Raw genomic sequence first — 23,777 nt, 5'->3', positions numbered from 1 at the left:
ATATATGAATGCTGAGGTTTCCTTCTGAGTGAAGATGTTTCTGTTTCAGAGGAAAGGTGTTAAAATAAGCCAATCATCTATTTCCTCTTCACAGTTTAAGTCAGTTTCTAATGTTCTATGACCATGGTCGGTTCCACATGGTTAGTTATACACTGAGCTGTCAGACCTGACGTGTGTGATGGCTAGAGTGCCATCTGCTGGTCAAAGTAGAGATGACACAGGACATTCCATTCCAATCTTAGAACAGCTGCATAGACGCTCATTTGAAAATCCATCACTCAACAAACATAGACCACAACATCCGTAACTAAAGATGATAACACTGAGAATATGTGCACAGATCTTATTTAAAATGATTTACCTTTGCTTCCTCTCTATACAAATGTCATATTCTTTAAATCTGGAAAGGGAACAAAAATATAACATGATAAATAGTCAAATGTAAGTAACAACTAGTCTTGTCTATATAACAGTAATAATAGTAACAGTACAACAGTAATAAGCTTAACCACAGTATAATATATGAGGGCACTTGTAGATTGGGAGACACAGGTACAATTGAAAATGGTAATTAGAGATGAGCGAATCAAAATTCACTGTGAATCTGGCTGTCAATTTGCATTGTTCTGCAAAGCAAATTCCTGCGCATTTGTAAAGGAAATTTGCAAAAAAAAAAAAAAAAAGCGGGCACACATGCTGTCTGGAGGAGACATCACTGGGCAGGAGAAACGGATTAACCATAATCCCTAGCACCTGTCCATTCAGCTGCAGGCCCCTCTGTGATGTCAGCACTAGAGATGAGCGAACCGGGTTTGGGTTTGAGTCGATCCGAACCCGAACGTTCGGTATTTGATTAACTGGGGATGCTGAACTTGGATAAAGCTCTAAGGTTGTCTGGAAAACATGGATACAGCCAATGACTATATCCATGTTTTCCACATAGCCTTAGGGCTTTATTCAACTTCAGCAGCCACCGCTAATCAAATGCCGAAAATTCGCGTTCGGATCGACTCGAGCATGCTCCAGGTTCGCTCATCTCTAGTCAGCACCTCACCCTCTATATAAGGCGGTTTGTTTAGGGAGGTGGCCAGTCGGTGTGTGGAGGAGAGAGGAGGATGGCAGTAGGCAATTAGAGCAAAGCAGGGAGAGACTAACAGAGCGATATAGGGACAGAGAGAAGAGGAGAGTAGGGCTGATTGTGGGAGATTGTTTGTTGTAGCTGTCAACCAAGTGTCCAGTTTACCAAGTAAGTGTGCGCCTATAGGAATTCACAGGGACCCGTGAAGACACAGTCCATATCAAATCCTACTGTGCTAACAAACTTGGTTTTGTTACTGAGTGTAGGCTTTACTTAGCCAGTGCTCACACTCCACTTCTACTGTGTTATACAAGTTGGGTTTCATTACTGAAATGAGTATGCACCTTACATAATCAGTGGTCGCACTCCACTCCTGTCCTGGGGAAAAATGATAATATGCCGCTGATCCACCAAGATCCACTGCTGTCCATGGGGGTAATTGAATAATCGACTGACTTATTGACTTTTTTTTAAATTGTGATTTTGCAATTTTTGACACTTTTACAACAACATACTTTAACAAATTCACCCTTTTGTAATAGTCCCAGTACTGTAGCTACTATACTTTCGGCTGTTTTAATGAATCGAATCTTAACAAGTTTGACCCAAAATTCCTAAAGCTCGCGAAAACAAATTTCTGCCTGCTTTGCTCAACTCTAATGGTAATCAATATTGCCAATAAACCTAGGGCACTGGTAAAAGACCCAGTAAATACACAACTGGTGCAAGTAACGTTCTTGTTTTTGCTCTTTGATCATTATCACCACAACATTTTTTTATAGTACAGACATATCCTGCAATTGATCAGGAGCAACATGGGAAATTATTATTATTATACTGAAAGAGTTGTAGATGCTTGGAAAAACCTCCAGTAGATGTGGTTGTTAAATTTACAGTAAGTGAATGTAAACCTGCCTGGGATATATATATATATATATATATATATATATATATATCCTAAGAAAAAATAAAATAGAATAACTACAAGGGCAGACTGGGTGGACCAGGTGGTCTTTTTTCTGCTGACAATCTTTTATGTTTCTATACTAACCTTTAAAACTAGTCAAACAATTTAAATTTATTAATTATAATTCTTTTTATTTTTACATAAATAAAGCTGGGGTGGTCCTGTTGTCCTCAGTGCACTGATCTACCTGCATGCAGTACACCTCCTTATGAGAGATGAGCGAATCGGGTTCGGGTTCGAGTCCATCCGAACCCGAACGTTCGGTATTTGATTAGCTGGGGCTGATGAACTTGGATAAAGCTCTAAGGTTGTCTGGAAAACATGGATACAGCCAATGACTATATCCATGTTTTCCACATAGCCTTAGGGCTTTATTCAACTTCAGCAGCCACCGCTAATCAAATGCCGAAAATTCGCGTTCGGATCGACTCGAGCATGCTCGAGGTTTGCTCATCTCTAGTCAGCACCTCACCCTCTATATAAGGCGGTTTGTTTAGGGAGGTGGCCAGTCGGTGTGTGGAGGAGAGAGGAGGATGGCAGTAGGCAATTAGAGCAAAGCAGGGAGAGACTAACAGAGCGATATAGGGACAGAGAGAAGAGGAGAGTAGGGCTGATGGTGGGAGATTGTTTGTTGTAGCTGTCAACCAAGTGTCCAGTTTACCAAGTAAGTGTGCGCCTATAGGAATTCACAGGGACCCGTGAAGACACAGTCCATATCAAATCCTACTGTGCTAACAAACTTGGTTTTGTTACTGAGTGTAGGCTTTACTTAGCCAGTGCTCACACTCCACTTCTACTGTGTTATACAAGTTGGGTTTCATTACTGAAATGAGTATGCACCTTACATAATCAGTGGTCGCACTCCACTCCTGTCCTGGGGAAAAATGATAATATGCCGCTGATCCACCAAGATCCACTGCTGTCCATGGGGGTAATTGAATAATCGACTGACTTATTGACTTTTTTTTAAATTGTGATTTTGCAATTTTTGACACTTTTACAACAACATACTTTAACAAATTCACCCTTTTGTAATAGTCCCAGTACTGTAGCTACTATACTTTCGGCTGTTTTAATGAATCGAATCTTAACAAGTTTGACCCAAAATTCCTAAAGCTCGCGAAAACAAATTTCTGCCTGCTTTGCTCAACTCTAATGGTAATCAATATTGCCAATAAACCTAGGGCACTGGTAAAAGACCCAGTAAATACACAACTGGTGCAAGTAACGTTCTTGTTTTTGCTCTTTGATCATTATCACCACAACATTTTTTTATAGTACAGACATATCCTGCAATTGATCAGGAGCAACATGGGAAATTATTATTATTATACTGAAAGAGTTGTAGATGCTTGGAAAAACCTCCAGCAGATGTGGTTGTTAAATTTACAGTAAGTGAATGTAAACCTGCCTGGGATATATATATATATATATATATATATATATATATATATATATATATATATATATCTATCCTAAGAAAAAATAAAATAGAATAACTACAAGGGCAGACTGGGTGGACCAGGTGGTCTTTTTTCTGCTGACAATCTTTTATGTTTCTATACTAACCTTTAAAACTAGTCAAACAATTTAAATTTATTAATTATAATTCTTTTTATTTTTACATAAATAAAGCTGGGGTGGTCCTGTTGTCCTCAGTGCACTGATCTACCTGCATGCAGTACACCTCCTTATGAGAGATGAGCGAATCGGGTTCGGGTTCGAGTCCATCCGAACCCGAACGTTCGGTATTTGATTAGCTGGGGCTGATGAACTTGGATAAAGCTCTAAGGTTGTCTGGAAAACATGGATACAGCCAATGACTATATCCATGATTTCCACATAGCCTTGGGGCTTTATCCAGCTTCAGCAGCCACCGCTAATCAAGTGCAGAAAGTTCGGGTTCGGATCAACTCGAGCATGCTCGAGGTTCGCTCATCTCTACTCCGTATGAATATTCATAATGGCGCTCTTCAGTGATGTCACTCTCTACTTCCGCTCACTTCGGAGTACTGTTATCAATATTCATATGGAGGGGGGTTGGATTTGTGCACTGAGGACTGTGGATAGGATCAATCCTCAGTGCACTGAACCACCTCATTTACATATTAAGAAAGAAAGAATATGCTTGAGAAGGGAAGCCTCCAGCCTATTCTTTTTTTAAGAAGAAGAAAGATTTATTATTAATGGGGCAGTGGACCTTTTAAATAAAGGTATGGTGACACTCCTTGTTCGCTGCCCTATTAGAATCTATTAGCAGGTTTGATCCGTTTAACCTGTTGCTAGATTCACTTTAAGGCTGGGTTCACACTACGTATATTTCAGTCAGTATATTTCAGTCAGTATTGCAACCAAAACCAGGAGTGGATTAAAAACACAGAAAGGCTCTGTTCACACAATGTTGAAATTGAGTGGATGGCCGCCATTTAATGGCAAATATTTGCTGTTATTTTAGAACAACGGCTGTTATATTGAAATAATGGCAGTTATTTACTGTTATATGGCGGCCATCCACTCAATTTCACCATTGTGTGAACAGATCCTTTCTGTGTTTAATCCACTCCTGGTTTTGGTTGCAATACTGACTGAAATATACTGACTGAAATATACGTAGTGTGAAAGCAGCCTTAGTAAAGGGGTTATCCAGCATTAAAAAAACATGGCTACTTTCTTCCAGAGACAGCATCTCTCTTGTCTCCAGTTCAGGTGTGGTTTACAATTAAGCTCCATTCTCTTCCATGGAACTAATGGTGCATTTACACAAAGAGATTTATCTGTCAGATTTTTGAAGCCAAAGCCAGGAACAGACTTTAAACAGAGAACAGGCCAAAAAGGACTAAGGCCGCATTCACACGTTCTATGTTCTGCATGGAAAACGGACGTGGAATGCCTGTAACGCACTCCCCCTCCGCCCGGGCAGCATCTGTAATTAGATGCTGGGAGCGGGGGAACTGTATTTATATGCATCGCGCTGTAATGAATCAGTTGCACAGCTCTGTCATTACAGCGCGGTTCGGCGCGTATGCATACAGTTCCCCTGCTGCCCTGGTGGGGGAGAGGTCCGTTACATGCATGCTAAGTCTGTGTTCCGTGAAGAACACGGAACGTGTGAATGTGGCCTAAGATCCAATCATGGCTTTGGCTTCAAAAATCTGTCAGATAAATCTCTCTGTGTAAACACACCATAAGTTAAAAAACCTCCACCCAAACTGGAGACAAGAGAGATGCTGTCTCTAGAAGAAAGTGACCATGTTTCTCTAGCGCTGCATAACCCCTTTACGCTTAGAAAATTTGTATTTGTCTCTTTAAAATGAATAGATGTACATTCTTCAATGCAAAGGCTTTTTTTTTTTTTTTGTACATTGAAGCTAAGTTTTGAAAGTAGGAGTGAGCCATTTATATAACTGAAAGGAATCTGACATTTCCCAAGGATCCTGGCACTGTATATACTCTTATAGCAGCCTGTATTCTGCTACTGAGCTGCCTGCAGAGGTTGCTGAGGTGTACTAAAGGGAATTAGAAAAGAAATATCTTATTAAAAGTGATATTTATAGGAAAATATGACAACGGTTACAGTAAATATTCTGTGGACTATGAAGAGAGAGCTGTTGTGTGGGGTAGATTAATATTTATGTGGAACAGTAGTAGGGTTTTTTTGCACTGACATTTTGGCCTAATGGAATTTTCTGTCGTCCCTCAGTATAAATAAATTAGCCAGATTTGAGTTGATGTTAATTTTGGCTGCCAACGAAACTTGCTTTAGACAGAAAAGAACAACCTCTCATTTACTTGGTAATGGGTAAGGAGACTCAGTGCTGACAGGGTTAAGCTTGTTTAATAAATTAACCAGGATCCTGTGCTATTTCCTTTGCTGGATCTGGTGCTGGTTTATACTGAGTGACATAGAGATGTGATCAGGGATGCAGATTCCTAGAAGTGGCTAAGGGGCAATATTTCCTCTGCAGTCCCAGAGGGAAGATATATTAATATATAATGAGCCATAGCAGGAGATCAGGATGTAAGAGAAATATCTTCTGACAGGATTGAAATACAAGGGAGGGGGTGCATAGGTTGGTATACAGTTTAGATAATAGGTAAATATATATTAGGTATTTAGGCTCAAATTGGCAGCCCTCACTATTTACACATTGCTGTAATCTTTTAGGGCGGGTTTAGACTACGGAATTCGCACGGATAAAATCAATTCCGCTATCTGCTGAAAGAATTGACGTGTCTATGGCACGGGCGGAGAGGCGCATGGCCGTGAGCGCGTACAGGCAATGGAATCCACCTGATTTTTTCTGCGCGAATTCCATAGTCTGAACCCGCCCTTACACTCAAGCCCACTTTGGCACAATGGGGGGGGGGGGATTTATCAAAACTGGTGTACTGGTATGCCAGATTTTCTAAGACTTAAAGTTGATCAATTAGGTGCAGGAGGAGGCCATGCCTCCTTAACAACTTGTCATGCCCTTTGGGGGCCGTTTCAGGTGAGTGGCGCTTACAGTTGGTGTACATGACAGAAATGGTAAAAATCTTTCTGTGGTGTACACCAGGGGCGCATTTTAGATAAATGTGCCCCAAAGGTTTTTGATATCTTTGAAATCAAAGTATCTTGGTGATTGTGGTGGTCGTTCAATGAGGCCCTGTGTGTTTGTTCATTTAAAATTACCTCTCAAAGTGGTAAATGATGATCTGAATTATCCTCTAATAATCCATGAATTAATCTTGACCAATACATTTTCATCCCTAATTGTTGCATTAGACGATCCAAAGATCTATGGAAAATGTTTAAGGGTACGTTCACACTTACCGGATCCGCAGCTGATTTTCTGCTGCGGAACCGCAGCAGATCTGCAGCAGAATTCATTTAAATAACTGAACGCAGCATTAAATCTGCACCATCAAATCTGCTGCGGATCCGCTGCAGATCTGCTGCGGATCCTGTAGGTGTGAACGCACCCTAAATCTTTTAGGGCTTTGAGTAAATGCCAGTGCCCCTAGTATTTCATCTTCACAGGTAAAAGGTCAAACATTTTTGATGCAATGCAAATGGAGCCAGTTCTCCTGTTGATGGGTATCCGAAATGCATGATTTTAGCCATTTTCACCAACCCATCAACAGGAGAACTGGCTCCATTTGCATTGCATCAAAAATGTTTGACCTTTTACCTGTGAAGATGAAATACTAGGGGCACTGGCATTTACTCAAATCCCTAAAAGATTTAGGGTGCGTTCACACCTACAGGATCCGCAGCAGATCTGCAGCGGATCCGCAGCAGATTTGATGGTGCAGATTTAATGCTGCGTTCAGTTATTTAAATGAAATCTGCTGCGGATCTGCTGCGGATCCGCAAAGCCAGGAACAGACTATAAACAAGGAACAGGTCATAAAAGGAAAGACTGAGATTTCTCCTCTTTTCAAATGCATTCTTTGGTTTGGCATCCAAAATCTGACAGATGATTCTGTCTGTGTAAACGCACCATTAGAGATGAGAGTGCCACACCTGATGCAGCAGATGGACATCTGTTATATCCCCTATGGTGAGTGGGTTTGGGGTGTGAGGGAATTAAAAGAAATTGAACAATTAAGTATTTCTAGGCATTCATTTTATTTAGGAAACAATACAGTTGATGGCAGTTCTACAAATTTGAGCCTGAGAGACTTATGTTATTTCATTTTTTTTTAACTTTTTGTAAGCACTATAACTTTTTTTTTTAAAAAGCTTAGGAACCAATTACACATGTCCATTTAGTGGTGGTGGCGTTTATCTGGGATATGTGGATTGCATTGATCTATAATCAATTTGCAGACAAAGTGACAGGTGAGTGCAAGAGTCAGGGTGCGTTTACACAGAAAGATTTATCAGACAGACTTCTGAAGCCAAAACCAAGAATAGACTATAAACAGAAAACAGGTAATAAAGGAAACATTGAGATTTCTCTTCCTTTCAATTCCATTCCTGGTTTTGGCCATAACTAGACCATAACTAGAGTGCAATTAGGCAGTTGGGTTTGGTCTGGGTTATGTCCAGATATAAGCCAAAGTAGAGCTTAAAGTATACCTTAAACTTTAGGTGACTTTTTTCCGTTAAGATCAGCTTTCATATGTATACATGAGGAAAAGCACAATGTCTGGCCATTAAATGAGCTGCATGTAACATTTTCACCAGCACCTCTGCAGTAAATGGATGTATAGCAGTGATGTCTACTATACAGAGCACACAGAACTGAGACACAGCTTCCCTGTCTCTCTCTCTGTAGCTCACCCTCAGCAGCAGCAGCAGAGAGATGGAGGACATTAAACAGCAATGATAAACAGTGTAAGCTGTGAATCTGGCACTGTAATCATTATATCATGCTTCCTCTATCTTTCTCTAGTAGTTTGTTTCTCCATACCCTGTCCTCTTCATTGACTCCACCAGATCAATAGCCATACCATGTATATGTCAGAATTTCTTTTTGAAGGTACCTTTTTGTATGCCCTCAGTGTACAACCCAATGTTTATGTATATAAAGTCTTATGTACAGAAGTAACATGGAAGCCTTGGCCCTGGATGGCCTCAAAAAAATGCCCATATTATAATCTGACAGTGCGAGCGGTCTGATATGCCATGTGTATTATGCAATGAACTGAATGTAAATGATCAGTGCAGCAAGGAGCACGTAAGTGGAGAAAAAGATGAAGTTTTCTTCATATTACATTTGGTAAAGAATCCTTTGGTTATTTTTTCAACATTCATAGTCTTCTCAAAGGTCTTCAATGACACCAAAACTTCAAGGTCAAAGGACAACGTATTTCATTTCTTTCAACTATTAAATCTAATAAATATTACATGAGAATGAGAGACTCTGCAAGGCCTTGGTGGCCTCTGAGACGCCACTGGAGCATGAGCCTAATAAAGAAAACCTATTAAAAAAATAAGATGGTATAGAAAGCAGACTTCAATACTTAATTCCATTGCAGGTTTATCACTAAAATCTGGCTCATCTACCTGGGAACTAAATGAGGATCTTCTCCAGATGGATCGTAGTTTACGGCCTCAGTCAGCCCTGTTATAGAGATCTATGCTGAATGGAAATTTCTTTTTAACGTCATGCCATGAGTGGAAACATCTGGACCTGATACATTTCTTTTCACACTACTAAATGCCAGTATTACAATAGGCATTTGCATTCAAAATAGTTCTTTAACTCTGAGTGACCTGTCTATGATTTGCCAAATTCTGTGAGGGGCCCTTTGCCCTTCTTTGCATCCAGTCCTCTGCTGCAAACTTTAATGGTTTTTTTGTTAGGCTAGATGAGTGACGTAGCTTTAAGTACAACAACATGTGATTGCTATAAAACTAGGGAGAAAAATAGCTATCTGATACCCAAACTGTTTTCATTTTCTATACTACACTTGTAGCAAATCCTTCCTGTTTGTGTTACAGTGTGTCATTTTGAATGGTTAATTGAAAACAACACTGTGTTAGTGACAAGCTACACAATACATTAGAAGATGTGCAACGATTGATCTTAAAATGTTTGTATTCATCTTGGTGTATATGACAGACGGTGAAAAGAGACATCTGTAGCTTGTTTGACTGCTACAAACATACTGACACCAACCTCCTTATTCTTTAGGTCTGATGAAAGCTTACACATCAAATGCACATAGTATTTGCTGGCTTTTATATAGGAAAGTGCATATATTTCTGCCTGCTGGATGCCTAAGTGTAAACGATTGTGGCACAGAGTCATAGAGCAGGGGCAAACACTAATTTTACACTTTCACAAATCTGGCAGTATAAATATCCTAAAGGTAGATAAAAGCATTGGACAGCTACATTACTGCTCTTCTGACATAATCCCTAACATCACCCTTTAATATGCACAATTGCTTAAACATGAATATTATTTTAATGTGGAGACTCACACACAGCTACAACGCATCTATAGAGGTGCTTATTCCAGTGACAAAGATACAGAATAATACCCTTGATTACTTGGGGTATAGATGGTTGTTTGACAGTCCTTATACATATTTTATTGAGGGAGTGTCCTGTCATCCTTGGTGGGATCTGCTGACCACCTACAAACTGTGCTCAATATACTTTACAAAGGACAGCTGTATGAATACTCCCAGTAGTCCCAGTGCAGTACTGTAAATTCCATATTGCTTAATTTACATTAGTTACCACATAGCTCCATTTTGCACACAACAGCTTGCACTAGAAAGTGTCACCGAAACAATTACTAGATCCAATAATGATTCTTCAAAAGGTCTTCTTGTACATATTTATCTTTACCTTAGAAAACATAGCTTCTCTCAAAAACCAGGTTACTTTCAATGAAAAAGATCACAATCGTTAGATCCGCAATTTGGCATTGTGCATCTTCAGAAATATCTGTGATATGCATTGTGTATGCTGGAAATGTGCACTAAGGCTGATTAAGTGTTGTATAAAAGATTTATGTCAACATGCACCAAATGTTAGACCTCTATCAAAAGTAGGCATCAACTTTAATAGATAATCTCATCTCTTGTGTGATTTTCAAGAATTCTCAAGGATCTCTTGGTAATGGATTCAGAAATTGTTACAATTTATATTAACCATTTATATTGACCAAGCTCAGGAGTGGAGTCTAAATATCATCTAGGTTTTCTTCTCTTATCCTGCTGCAGAGGCTAGACTACTTCAGCTAGAGGGTACCAGGTTGCTTTCCAAGCGTGGTCCCAGTGTGGGTAATGGCTGGCCCAGCAAATCAGATGGTAACAATGCAATGTGGGGCACTTAGGGGTCAGGTAAGAAAATATAGCAGTGCAGGTCAAGCACATAAGATGCAGAGTGGTACACAGGGATCAGTGGGTATAATGGCTAACAAGTAAAAGGGTCTTGTTAGGTAACACAAGTTAAGAGTCAGCAATCCGGGACAGGCAAAGGAAGAAACTACAGTATATAACGGTATGGTACAGGAGGGCACAGGAAAGATAGAATACAAAACACAGGTGCAAGTCAATGCATGGAGAACAGGTTGAAATATAGCCCACCATTACAAATGAACAGTAAGAACCAAATCAATGCCAAAGACATCAGGAAATGGACAGTGCTGCCTTATAGAGATCTGGAACTGTAGGGTAAAGATTAGGTAAAGTGCATTGTCCCTGTATATGTTGGCAAGGGCATGCATCCTAGGGGCCAACAATGGAACAGCAGCAGAGGAGGCAGTGTTGTGGCTGTGAAGAGGAAATTGGGTATGGACCAGAAGGTTGTGGTGAAGACAGGTAACAGGATGTCAGTTTTACAATGTGCTTTTTTAGGGTTGTGATTTAGATAGCACTTAAAATGTATGTGTTGTATAACTCAAGATAAAATATTAGAGCTGATAATACATACAAGGGTTCATTTGAGGGCTCCAGATGAAGTGCTGGTTAGGAAAACCTTATTAACAAACATACAAACCCTTCTTCCGATTTTATTTCCTTCTCACCACAGCGTGTAACATATGTGCTCTGTTTATTGCATGCTTTGGAGTTAATTTGTCTCTATAACAAGGGTGGTTCTGCGGTCTCACACATTTCTCCATGTGTGAGGCTCATCTGTTGGCGTATACTGCACTTCAGGAAGACATATGCAAAGGCTTGTGACAGGACTTGGTTAGAGCTGATGAGTCGGTAAGTACATATATTGAAGTGGTCGTGGGTTACAGTTACGAGTAAACAACAGATCAATAATCAACAATCATTTTCCACTGAATACTATGCGGTGTGAAGTAATAAGTTGCATTCCACTGTATTTGTCCCAACAAACAATACTGCATCCCGATGTATGGCTTAGCCTTTGGGAGGAGAGACTCTTCTACCTGCAGAGCAGCAGCACATGCAGTACTGTATGTTTACTCTCTGCTTATGGAGACTTAGGGTCCTTTGAAGCCAAAGCCAGAAACAGAACTATAAAAAGCTAACAGGTCATAAAGTAAAGACTGAGATTTCTCCACTTTTCAAATCCATTACTGGCCTTGGCTTCACAAATCTGATAGTCTGTGTAAAATGACCCTTACTGTACAAGATAACTTGACAAAATAACCATGTTCTACACTGTACTTGATGAAGAATAGTGACAGCAGGAAGCATATTTTGGAAGAGACCAGCACTAAAAGGGAATCCGTCAGCTCCCAGGCCCTACCTAAGGTGCTGACAGTGTGCTGTGAGCATGGTACCTTTTGCTAATTTGTCTGTGCGGTGGATTATGCATCTCAGGTCTCCTACTGTAATGAAGAGTCAAACAGGAGTTGTTTGTGCCACACTTTGGCACACCTCACCACTCCTTCCTCCTCTTCATGAATAATTAATACTGCCCAGCCTCCTGCTCGCTCAACTGTCAGCCAGTGTCTCTAATTGTAGATCAGTCCTCTGTAGGCAGTTTATGCCTGAAAGAAACACTCAGATATAGTTGAATCTCTGATCCCAAATGTGTTGGAATTGTGGTCTAGGGGTAACTCACCTGTCTAGAGACCTGCCAGCAGGTTATTCTTTGGTTCAAATCTCCGGATGGAAATGAAATATAGGTCTTTGTTTTTTCCCCCTTATTGTATAATTTTTAAGGCTATGTTCACACACACACACACACACTATTTTTGCTCAGTATTTTGGTCAGTATTTTGCAACAAAACCAGGAGTGGATTGTAAACACAGAAAGGCTATGTTCACACACCGTTGAAATTGAGTGGATGGACATTATTTACTGGCAAATAATGGCCATTATTTCAAAACAATCGTTGCTGTTGTAAAATAACGGCAAAAATACTGTGTTTGAACATAGCCTTAAAATGGTACAATAATGAGGGAAAAAATAATAAAGACCTATATTTAATTTCCATCAGGGGTTTTAAACCAGAGAATGAACTGCTGTCAGGTCTCTAGACAGGTGAGTTACCTAGACCACAGCTCCAACACATTTGGGATCAGAGATTCAACTATACCTAGAGTGTTTCTTTCAGACATACATTACACTGCCTACAGAGGACTGATCTGCAATCAGAGACACTGACTGACAGCTGAGCGAGCAGGAGGCCAGGCAGCATTGATTATTCATGAAGAGAAGAGAGGAGGAAGGAGTGGTGAGGCGGCCAGAGTGTGGCACAAACAACTCCTGTTTGACTCTTTATTACAGTAGGAGACCTGAGATTATGCATAATCCACTCCACGGGCGGAGTAAAAGGTAGGGGGGGGGGGCATGAGCCATGTTCAAACACTTTAAAATAAAGGAAGAATACAAAATTGAACAGCAGAGTACACACTGTATAGAATAATTGTTGTAATTGATTATGTTCATCAACATGATGAACATGTTCATTATTTATGACCCAATTTAGCAAAACATAGCAAAGAAAATATGGACATATTTAGCTTTTATTTGGCTGTGTAGCCTTGTAGTTAAAAATATGCTTGTTTTCTGTGAGAACTACTTATTAATCTATATGGCACAATTAATTGGTCAATTGGTCCAGTTACTGTGCATTGCGCCGGTCTATTCCTGGGCAACGGCACGACCTGAAGCACTGGAGGCGGGCCTGGCCGTCCCTTGCGTGATGTTCTGCTTTCCACACTGGGAACAGGCAGGCAGGTGCTTCAGACTGCTTCAGACTGGGACGATGCCCAGGAATAGACTGGTGCCGTGTGCAGATACCCAGCCTGTGGTTCAAATAAAAGGACCAGGGCATCGGTATCTCCTGGCACCGGGAATGTTGATTTAAAAATGTACCTGATGGTACAATTGGCTTTAAAGTGTCACTGTCATTAAAGGTTTCAACATCAAAATCAACAGTAGATGTGATATAAAGCAAGTTTGCAATTTACATTATTTTTTTTCTTTTATTTATTATGCTGTAAAACTGTACTTACTTGTAACCAGGTCCAGGCTCTTGAAGGCAGCTTTTTAGTCTTATGCTGGTTGAAAAAAAAAAACAAAAAAAAAAAACTAAACACAGGAAGTCCCACACATCTGTGCGGTCATAGAGAAGGCAGTCATTTGATTATCAGACGTTTAGAGCCTTGACACTCTGTACTGACTGGGTCTTCCTGCATTGGGTCTCTTTTTTTTCCAACCAGCACAAAGCTAAAAAGCCGCCTTCAGGAGATTGGACCTGGATTTCAAATAAGTATAGCTTTGGTTTAAAGCATAATAAGAAAATAAATAATATATATATAATGTAAATTGCAAACTTGCTTTAAATTATATCCCCTGTTAATTTAGATTTTGAAAGTTATAACAACAGTGAACAAGTGTTGTGCTGTTTGGCTAATAGGGTGGACATATCCTTAATATATCAGCTCCTGAAACAGGGAAGCATATGTTGATAACAGACCCACTTTAAGGGGGTAAGAACAGTTATAATCCATGGCAGACAATCATATCATTGTGCAACTGTGGAACTAGGCAAATGGAATTTTCTGATCTCTTCTGAAATAATGAATAATGTGTGGCCCCCTAGAGAGAATGAGGGCCATGTGTGAGGTCCCTTAAATGTATCATTTTCTTCATTCTTATGTTATAACCTGGATAAGCAAGTGATGCCTGACAAAGTATTAACAGAGGGTGAAGGAACCTACTGTTCGCCTCCATCTTGGTGATTTATGAATTCTGAAGACCGTGACATTACAACACAAAATAATACCCAGAAGTGCCTGCTTTAGACACATGTGGCTCAATTTGTAGTACATACTGTATCCTGATAATAGTTTAGCATTTGTCAGAATTTTTATTGTTTATGAAACACTTGGGAAAAACTTGCTTGAAGGCATTAATGAATGGTAAAATATATGGTTGCATACAATATGTCTCCATCAGAGCACACAACACATATACTGCCCCTCATCAGCTGTAGCAACAGATAAGATGAGACAAGAGGCAGAAAAGCTATTCCTTATAATAGCTAACACAGAGATTCGATTCTGGGTGTTGATAATTTTTCAAAATGTATCCACACATTTTATGGCTCGTACATATTTGCAGCAAGTGTTGTCAGGGACATTTTCTCACATTCTCCAGAACTGATATAACATTTTATCTTCACGTTTGTCAGGAATGTACATACTCTCGCCAACTCCCCTGCTCCTATATCCACCATTTTCTTAAAGGGGTTGTTTTTAAGAATCATTTTCATAGTAAAAGTCCTGAAAGGCTGTTAACAGTTGCTTTAACCCTTAGAGGACCGGGCCAATTAAAATTTTTGCATTTTCGTTTTCCCCTCCCTGTGCTTAAAAGGCCATAGCACTTGCATTTTTTCACCTAGAAACCCACATGAGCCCTTATTTTTTGCGCCACTAATTGTACTTTGAACAATTGTACTTTCGTTTTTATGCCGTTCGCCCTGGGGTAAAACTGACTTCTTATATATGTTCCTCGAGTCGTTACAATTACAACGATATGTAACATGTATAACTTTCATTTTATCTGATGGCCTGTAAAAAATTCAAACCATCGTTAACAAATATATGTTCCTTAAAATCGCTCCATTCCCAGGCTTATAGCGCTTTTATCCTTTGGTTTATGGGGCTGTGTGAGGTGTCATTTTTTAAACCATGATGTGTTCTTTCTATCGGTACCTTGATTGCGCATATTCGACTTTTTGATCGCTTTTTATTACAATTTTTTTTGGATTTGATGCAACCAAAAATGCGCAATTTTGCACTTTGGGATTTTTTTGCGCTTACGCGATTTACCATGCGAGATCAGGAATGTGATTAATTAATAGTTTGGGCGATTACGTAGTTTGGGTTGAGCAGATTTTCCAGAATTGCTGTGTGTTGCAGTAGGATACGTAGGCTTGAAGTGCTGCTTCGTCCTACTGGGGTCAGTACCTAGCTCAGGTATGCTGCCCCGCGTACTGTAGACTGTATTCCTGGCATGGACAAGGTGATCCTCAGAGGACGTCCTTCCTCCTGAGGGGTTCTAGCACTGCATGCTGGCTGAAGTTACTCGCACAAATGAAAGACTCTCTTGGTCCCTAACAAGGGTCCTGGCCCGAGCCAGGCCCTGGCTTCATTGCATCAGGAACTGTCTCTTTGGTTGCTCTCTCGGACAGAACTGACTAGGGAACCCCTCCCACCAGGAACCAACCTCCTTTTATAGGGGTGAACTAATACTAGTGGTGATTGGTGGGGCTGTGTGTGTGAGAGAGAAAGGAAAGGTGATAAAATAGAAAAAGAGGGAAAGAAGACCTGCACCTGTGACAGGATTAAACATGACATGTGACACAAAACATTTAACCCAATGCTTCCTTCAGCTCTGGATAATACCAGATACATACAAAAGATGTATCTGATATTATCCAGACATCTAGTGGTAAAAACCGAACAGTACATTCCTCCTTCTTCCCACTGTGAGGACCTTAGGGAGTTACTTTACCCAGGTGCAAATAGAACTTAGTGGCACACCTGTGCTGGGACACTACATGATGACATATCAAAAGTTATTTTTAATTACAGTGTTCCATCTCTCCTTTATCAGCCCAGCGCCACATCCCACTCTCACTTCCTGGTTCAGGACAGGAGGGCCAGGGGGAGCAAAGACCGGATGCTTTACACATCTTTAGGGACAATAGTCCTAGAGACATGTGGGATGTTAGTGGGAGACATAAGATAAGTGAAAATATACTTACTAGCTTGCAACCACTAGTCCCATCACTGTCCAGCCACTGCACTCATAGGTAATAATAGTGGTAAAGATCCTAGGCAATTGCTATCAATATGACAATGAGACAAAAGGGTAAAAAGAAATTGTCAAAAGAAACAATCTTGCTAATGCAATGCATTTGTAAAATTGCTTTCCTTTGCATTTCCTAACACCTAAAAAAGTTTATGCGATGGTAATACCCCTTTAAGGCCCACTACATATAGAAAAACCTGTTCGGGATGAGGCATAGTATAATAAAAAAACATAAACATAGTTATTTAAAGTGTACTTGTCGTTATAACTTTCAAAAACGAAATCAACAGTAGATGTGAGATAACGCAAGTTTGCAATTCTCATTCTTTTTTTTTTTTTTTTTTAGTTATCATGGAAAACACGGCACTTCCTGTTTTCTTTTCAGAGTCTAAACACAGGAAGTCCAGTGTTTCCCAGGTCATTTGAGCACTCACAGAGAAGGCAGTCATTTGATTGATGGACACATTAAGCTATGACAGGTCAGGTTTTATGTGTTTAGTCTCTTTTTTTCAACCAACACATGACTTAAAATCTTCCTTTAGGACACCGGCCCTGGATTTCTGGTAGCTATAGCTTTGTTTTACAGCATGATAAAAAAAAATTAAAAATAAATAAAAAGATAATAAATGTTCTTTGCAAACTTGCTTTATTTCACATCTACCGTTGATTTACATTTTGAAAATTATAACAACAGGTACACTTTCAGTGTACAGTATAAACTAATCATAAGCTATAAGCCTCTCCAATACTAAAAATGACTCACTGACGGCGTCTAACCTTATAACAAGAAGAGAAGCAGTAACTCTATCACCTTTGGCTCAAAGATAAAATAACTTTCTTGAAGAACAGACTGTGCCTATAAAATGTATGTTCATTTCTAAGTAGTCATTATTATTAGCTGTACTGTTTGTAGGCTGAAACGCTGTCTGGAAGCCAGTTTCCGCTGATCACCACTTGGCAGAGAACATTAATGTATTTTTGTTCTGGTCCCTGGTAGATATGTACATATGATGACCAATTCTAATGATTTGTACATTGTGTATTAGGTGAAACTGCTTGCTTAACAAGGAAACATATTTTATGATAAACACAATATACAGTAGGTCCAATGTTCAGCAAATCTAAGTTTTCACTCATCTAACCTCATCTAAACAGACCAGTCTATCCCTATACTTGAAATAAATATAAAGGAAATCATCCAGTCAAAACAACCTTCTCATGTCATAGATACATGCACAATTACATACCTTTATATACTTCTAGGAATAATAAAAACAAAACACATTTCCAAATATCCTTTTCAGCTAATAAGTCTGTTTGGAAGACTCTACAACAGCTATAAGGAGAATCTCTGGAGGACCTGGCACAACCATGTATTACACATACAACTAGAGATGAGTGAATGTACACTAATAATGAAGCAAATTGCTTTGTTAGCTCGGCAGTCAGCTTATCATCTTCTCCCAGTTTCCTAGGACTGGATCTACAGTAGCTTTTTCCCGCACCGGGAGTATAGCAGCTTGGAGCAGCTCTGAGTTAAAAAGGCTGAACTACTTTGTTATTACTGTATATTTGCTCATCGTTACATACAATCCATTAATTCCAAGGACATATGCAGTTCTTAATTTTCCTGTGGGAGCAGTGTAGGGAAAATAAACAATTTCTGCCTGTGATAGGCAGTAAACGGAAAGAACCTTAATAAGAGCCTTTGGAACTGCTCAGTTATCTTAGCTGCCTTTTTTTTTTCTTTCTCTCTCTCTCTCTCTCTGCATGTGCATGTTCGCAGGCACAGCCCCTGCCATCTTCCTCCTCCCACCCCCATAGAATTGTACGGTTTGTGAGCCAAGAGCTACTTCAAGTTTTTACTCCAGTTTTTAGAGTAAATGACAAGTCTAACAGGAGAAAGAAGTTTTGTCTGATAATATATTACATCAACATGGGGGGAGTTACTCTGGGAGAGTCACTGATAGAGAAGGATCTGGGTGTACTTGTAGATAATAGACTACAGAACAGCACACAATGTCAGTCAGCTGCTTCTAAGGCCAGCAGGATATTGTCATGCATTAAAACAGGCATGGACTCACGGGACAGGGATATAATATTACCGCTTTATAAAGCTTTGGTGCGGCCCCATCTGGAGTATGCCGTCCAGTTTTGGAACCCGATTCATAAAAAGGACGTCCTAGAGCTGGAGAGGGTACAAAGACGGGCAACTAAACTAATAAGGGGAATGGAGCATCTTAGTTATGAGGAGAGATTAAAAGAATTACATTTGTTTAGTCTGGAGAAGAGACGTTTAAGGGGAGATATGATTAACTTATTTAAATATATAAATGGCCCCTACAAGAAATATGGGGAAAAGATGTTCCAGGTAAAACCCCCTCAAAGGACAAGAGGGCACTGCCTCCGCCTGGAGAAAAAAAGGTTCAATCTCCGCAGGCGACAAGCCTTCTTTACCATGAGAACAGTGAATCTGTGGAACAGTCTACCACAGGATCTGGTCACAGCAAAAACAGTAGAGGGCTTCAAAACAGGGCTAGACAAGTTCTTAGGCCAAAATAATATAAATGCATATGTATAGAACCTATCACCCCTCCCCCTTCCCTGTATTCATCCCCTCCTTGGTTGAACTTGATGGACATGTGTCTTTTTTCAACCGTATTAACTATGTAACTATGTAACATTTTTCAAATTTGGTTGTACCACTGATTTATGTAAGGTTTGCCTAATAAATTTAAATAACATTCCTATTCAATGATTTGTGTTTTGTCATTTCATTAACTTGGAAGCATAAATTTGTTATTGTGTATGCAGACCGCAATTAGTTAAAATTACAATTTTGCCTTTAAAAAAAGGGGAGCTTTCAAAGTACTGTCCTGGCAAGGTCCTTTCTTAGTGCTCGGACCATTGTCAATCAAGTTTTATTGCCAGGGAAGCAGACTAGATAAACATATAATGTGCATACATTTGTCATGTGTTTTTCATCAATGAAAAGAGTGAAGAAAGGGATGTGACTAAAAAGAGTTGTAGGATGCACCCAAAGTTTTGTAAGGGGCTACAGAGTAGAACTTCAATATTTGAAGATAATACTAAACTGGGTAAAGTAATCACCACAGAGCAGGATAATATAATATTACAGAGGGATCTGAGGAAACTAGAGGCTTGGGCAGAAAAACAGCAAATGACATTTATTATGGATAATATAAAGTTATCACTTGAGCTAAAGATGTAGTCTGTACATTTGTGTCTAAAATAATAAAACTGTTGCCTAAAAGAACTTAAAGCGTAACTGTCATTTCAGGGCAATTTTTCTGAAAACATTAAATATCAACAGTTCAAGCGATTTTAAGAAACTCTGTAATAGGTTTTATGTACTAAAAAAGTTTCCTTCTGGACTGAAAAAGCAATCTCCCGGCCTCCCCCCTCACATCAGATGAAGCAGGATTTCTGTCTCCATTATGTGGCTATGGAGAGGGGAGGGGCTGTTAGGAGTGACTGAGCATGGAGCAGTCCTGCAGAGCACAACACCCTGCAATCTTCTCTCAGTAAGTTCATAGATAAGTACTGACCTTTCTGACCCCAGAATCCTGCGGTTTAGGTGCCCAGAGAGTCTACAAACAGCTGAACTTCATGTCACCTCTTCCTGCTCCCTCATCTCCCTCGGCCCCTCCCCCCTTCATAGGCTTACAATGGAGAGAGCAGAACCCGTCTTCACTGGCTTCTCTGTAATGAAGACGTGTTTGCCTGATAATGCACAGATAAGAAGTCAGGGGGGGGGGGGGGGTGGCTGGGAGATTGTTTCTTGAGTACAGAAGGAGGCTTTTTTGGCTGATAAAACCTATTACGGAGTTTCTTAAAATCGCTTATACTACTGATTTCTGCAATAAAAAAAATATGACAGTTACGCTTTAAACTTTATTTTACCATTTACAACCATATACATTATCTTCACACTTAACTACAAATTATTATATCAATTATATTCCATCAAGTCAGTTAATTATTATGCACATAGATAAAACATTTTTCCCCAGCTCTTCCCATACCCACCCTTATTAATTGCGAGAGGTAGAAAAAAGGTAAAAAAAAAATAATCATGGGATGCATAAAAAGAGGCATTGATGCTAAAGATAAGATTGTATTTTGCCCCTTAAATTAACATGGATGAACTGGAGCTGGTACAGAGAGGGTCAATCAAGGTCATTAAGGCAATGGGTGGGTTATAGATTCAAGACAGATTATCAATCTTGGGATTACTTATATTAGAAAAAAAATGTCTAAATTGCGATCTGATCATAATGCACTAATATATGAATGGACAGTACAGTGATCTTTCTAGTGACCTTTTTATACCTAGGCCTGTAAGCAAGACAAGGAGGAATTCTCCCACAGGCACAGATTTTTTTTATGTGCAGTGATACTATGGAACTCTCTGCCACATGATGTTATCATGGCTGATTCATTAAAATAATTTCAAAGAAGGTTTTTTTTTTAATATAATATATTACAAGTTATGGGCACAAGATTTTCTGTGACATTGATCCAGGGATTTATTCCGATTGCCATATTTGCAGTTGGAAAGTATTTTTTTCCCCTGCTATGGGGCAATTGAGGGTTTTTGTCTTCATCTGGATCAACACAGTAGGGTTATAGGTTAATATCGATGCACTTTTTTTTTTCAACATTATTAGTAGGGATGGTCCGAACCGAGTTCGGTTCGGGTTCGTACAAACCCGAACTCTCAGAAATTATTCCCGCTGTTTGCCCGCTCCGTGGAGAGGGTGGATACAGCGGGAGGACCGCCTGGAAAACTGGGATACAGCCATAGCCATAGGCTGTATCCCAGTTTTCCAGGCGTTCCTCCCGCTGTATCTACCCGCTGCACGGAGCGGGCAAACAGCGGGAATCTGATGCTGAGCGTTCGGGTTCATACGAACCCGAACCTCGGCAGTTTCGGACCATCCCTAATTATTAGCTATGTAAGTGAGAATTTTTTTTATCGTAGGGCTCTGTTAAGTAAATTGGAAAGCTTTTGCAAACAGCCTGGCTTCAGTGTACAATGGAGGAACAGAATGATATTTGTGGTTGTTAAATATTCTATTTGCTGGCTGATTGTTAAACAAATCTGTTGATCATAATGCTACACGAGTCACTGATGCGCTAGGCCTCTAAGCACAACTCAGCACATGGTCACATAATTAGGGTCAATCTGCCTTCACACATGTTGGACGTCCTCAGTCTCTGCTGGATTACAAAGTAAGGCTGAAAGTTCAACTCTATTTACTTTCCAAAGTTTGCCTTTGAAGACACAGTGCTGCACATCATTTTACGAGCAGTTTATTTCATGTTTCAGAGCCAAAAAAATGAAGTGATCTAGTACGGCAGCTCCTTGTCTCTAATCTCCACATCTATTTTTAGTTGTGATAAGCCTCACCAGAGGCGAGAAGCTCTACTGGGAGAAATGAAGTTTTCTCGCTTGAGTTTAACTAGTTTTTTCTTTTGTTCCAGGCATCTTCACCGGACGCCTGGCACATCCTGCAGACCTGGATTAGTCATTATCAGGTAAGGAAGCCACAATTACTATATTCCAACATTCCTTACACAGAGTCTAACAAATTTTTCAGGCTTTCACTATTTTTTTTTACTGTTGTGACTGGTAATAAAACTTATTATAGAGTACAAGGTTACTATAGGAACGTTTCTATGTCCATTAGGTTGATTGTCACATAGCTAAACAAGCAGCCTCCGATCAGCACCCCGTGACGCAATTGCAGAGTACTGATCATTTGCCATGACAGCCCAAGGCCTTGTGCAGGCCTCTGTGGCTGTAATATGAGATGAGTGAGACTCCAGCATGCTCCAGTCAGATTGTTCAGCATTCGTATACCGGTGGCTGATGAAGTTGGATGCAGCCCTAAGGGCTGCATCCAACTTCATCAGCCACCGGTATACGAATGCTGAGCAATCTGACTCAAACATACTTGACCATACTTTGGACTTTGGATTCCGCGTGTCAAGCAGGGAGAAGGGAGAAAGGAGACATTCCAGCTTGCAGCTATACAGGAGACTCAAAAAGCTTTTTTGACTTCTTGTAGCACAGAATAAAAGCAGTTTCCATTTACATTATGGAAGCACAGCTGGATATATGAAAGGTACCATGTAGCTCATTGACCTAACAGCTATCTAACACTGTCAGTAGTTTATACCTTAAATTACAGCAATTTATCTATTTAGTAGCTGTAGTGATATACAGACATCATTCCTTAAAAAATGCATCATAACAAATCAGACTTGTTTAAAAATGAAACAGCTGGCAGCTATAGTTGTAAAATAACTATGCCATACTTTTGATGCCCATTCCCTTCCTAGTGCTTTCGTTTACTTACCTGGATTATGTACTGCTGAAGATGTTATGAACCTGTGGCAGCCTCTTTAGGATTGTATTGTTATCAGGAGAGGAGGAACCAGTGGCTTAGCTACCACAGAGGCAGACCATGCAACTGCTATGCAGACCGTGCGGCCGGGGGGCCTGCCAGAGTATGGCCTGCCTGCATGGTACTAGCTGCAGCGCTAACAGTTTACTCCTCCCAGCAGCATCTCACACACACGAACACCCCCCCCCCAAACAGCACTGAGAGAGGCTCTCACAGGACCGTCCTTGAGGGGAGGGGAAGGGGGGGCTCCGGGGGGTTGTGCTGCACTGTTAAAGTCACTCTGAGCCCTATCACGGGAAGTTAGGGGCTTTGTCTCACATACACTACCCCCTAGACACTAGGATTCATGGGGCCCATACAGTTTTTTGCTTTGAGGACCCGTAAATTCTAGTTATGCCCCTGGATGGGACAGCATGTCGCCATGGTAAGTAAACAGAAGCATCAGGGGAAATGGAGCACCAACCCTGGACCAGGAGAGAAGCGTACAGTATAGTACAGAGTACTTTAAAGCCCTAGCTGCCTGCTGCTCAGTTTTTAAACAAATTAGATTTTTCCTTTAACATTAAACTGAAGCTATAATGTGCAGTTTACAGCTGAGAGGATTTT

The 23,777-nt window shown here is 40.1% G+C and overlaps 1 protein-coding gene across 1 annotated transcript in view; it reads left to right on the top strand.

Moving 5' to 3' along the window:
• The window catches only part of ZNF469 (zinc finger protein 469), a 387,126-nt gene that overhangs the window by 56,448 nt on the left and 306,901 nt on the right, over nt 1–23,777 (top strand). The window contains exon 2 of the mRNA XM_069967907.1: nt 22,246–22,299. The gene's annotated coding sequence lies outside the window, so the exon portion shown is untranslated. The remainder of the gene's footprint in view (nt 1–22,245; nt 22,300–23,777) is intronic.

The sequence above is a fragment of the Dendropsophus ebraccatus genome, chromosome 4, assembly GCF_027789765.1.
Source record: "Dendropsophus ebraccatus isolate aDenEbr1 chromosome 4, aDenEbr1.pat, whole genome shotgun sequence".
Lineage (NCBI taxonomy): Eukaryota > Metazoa > Chordata > Amphibia > Anura > Hylidae > Dendropsophus > Dendropsophus ebraccatus.
Note: the sequence above shows the minus strand (reverse complement) of the source record. Positions and strands in the feature narration are given on the sequence as shown.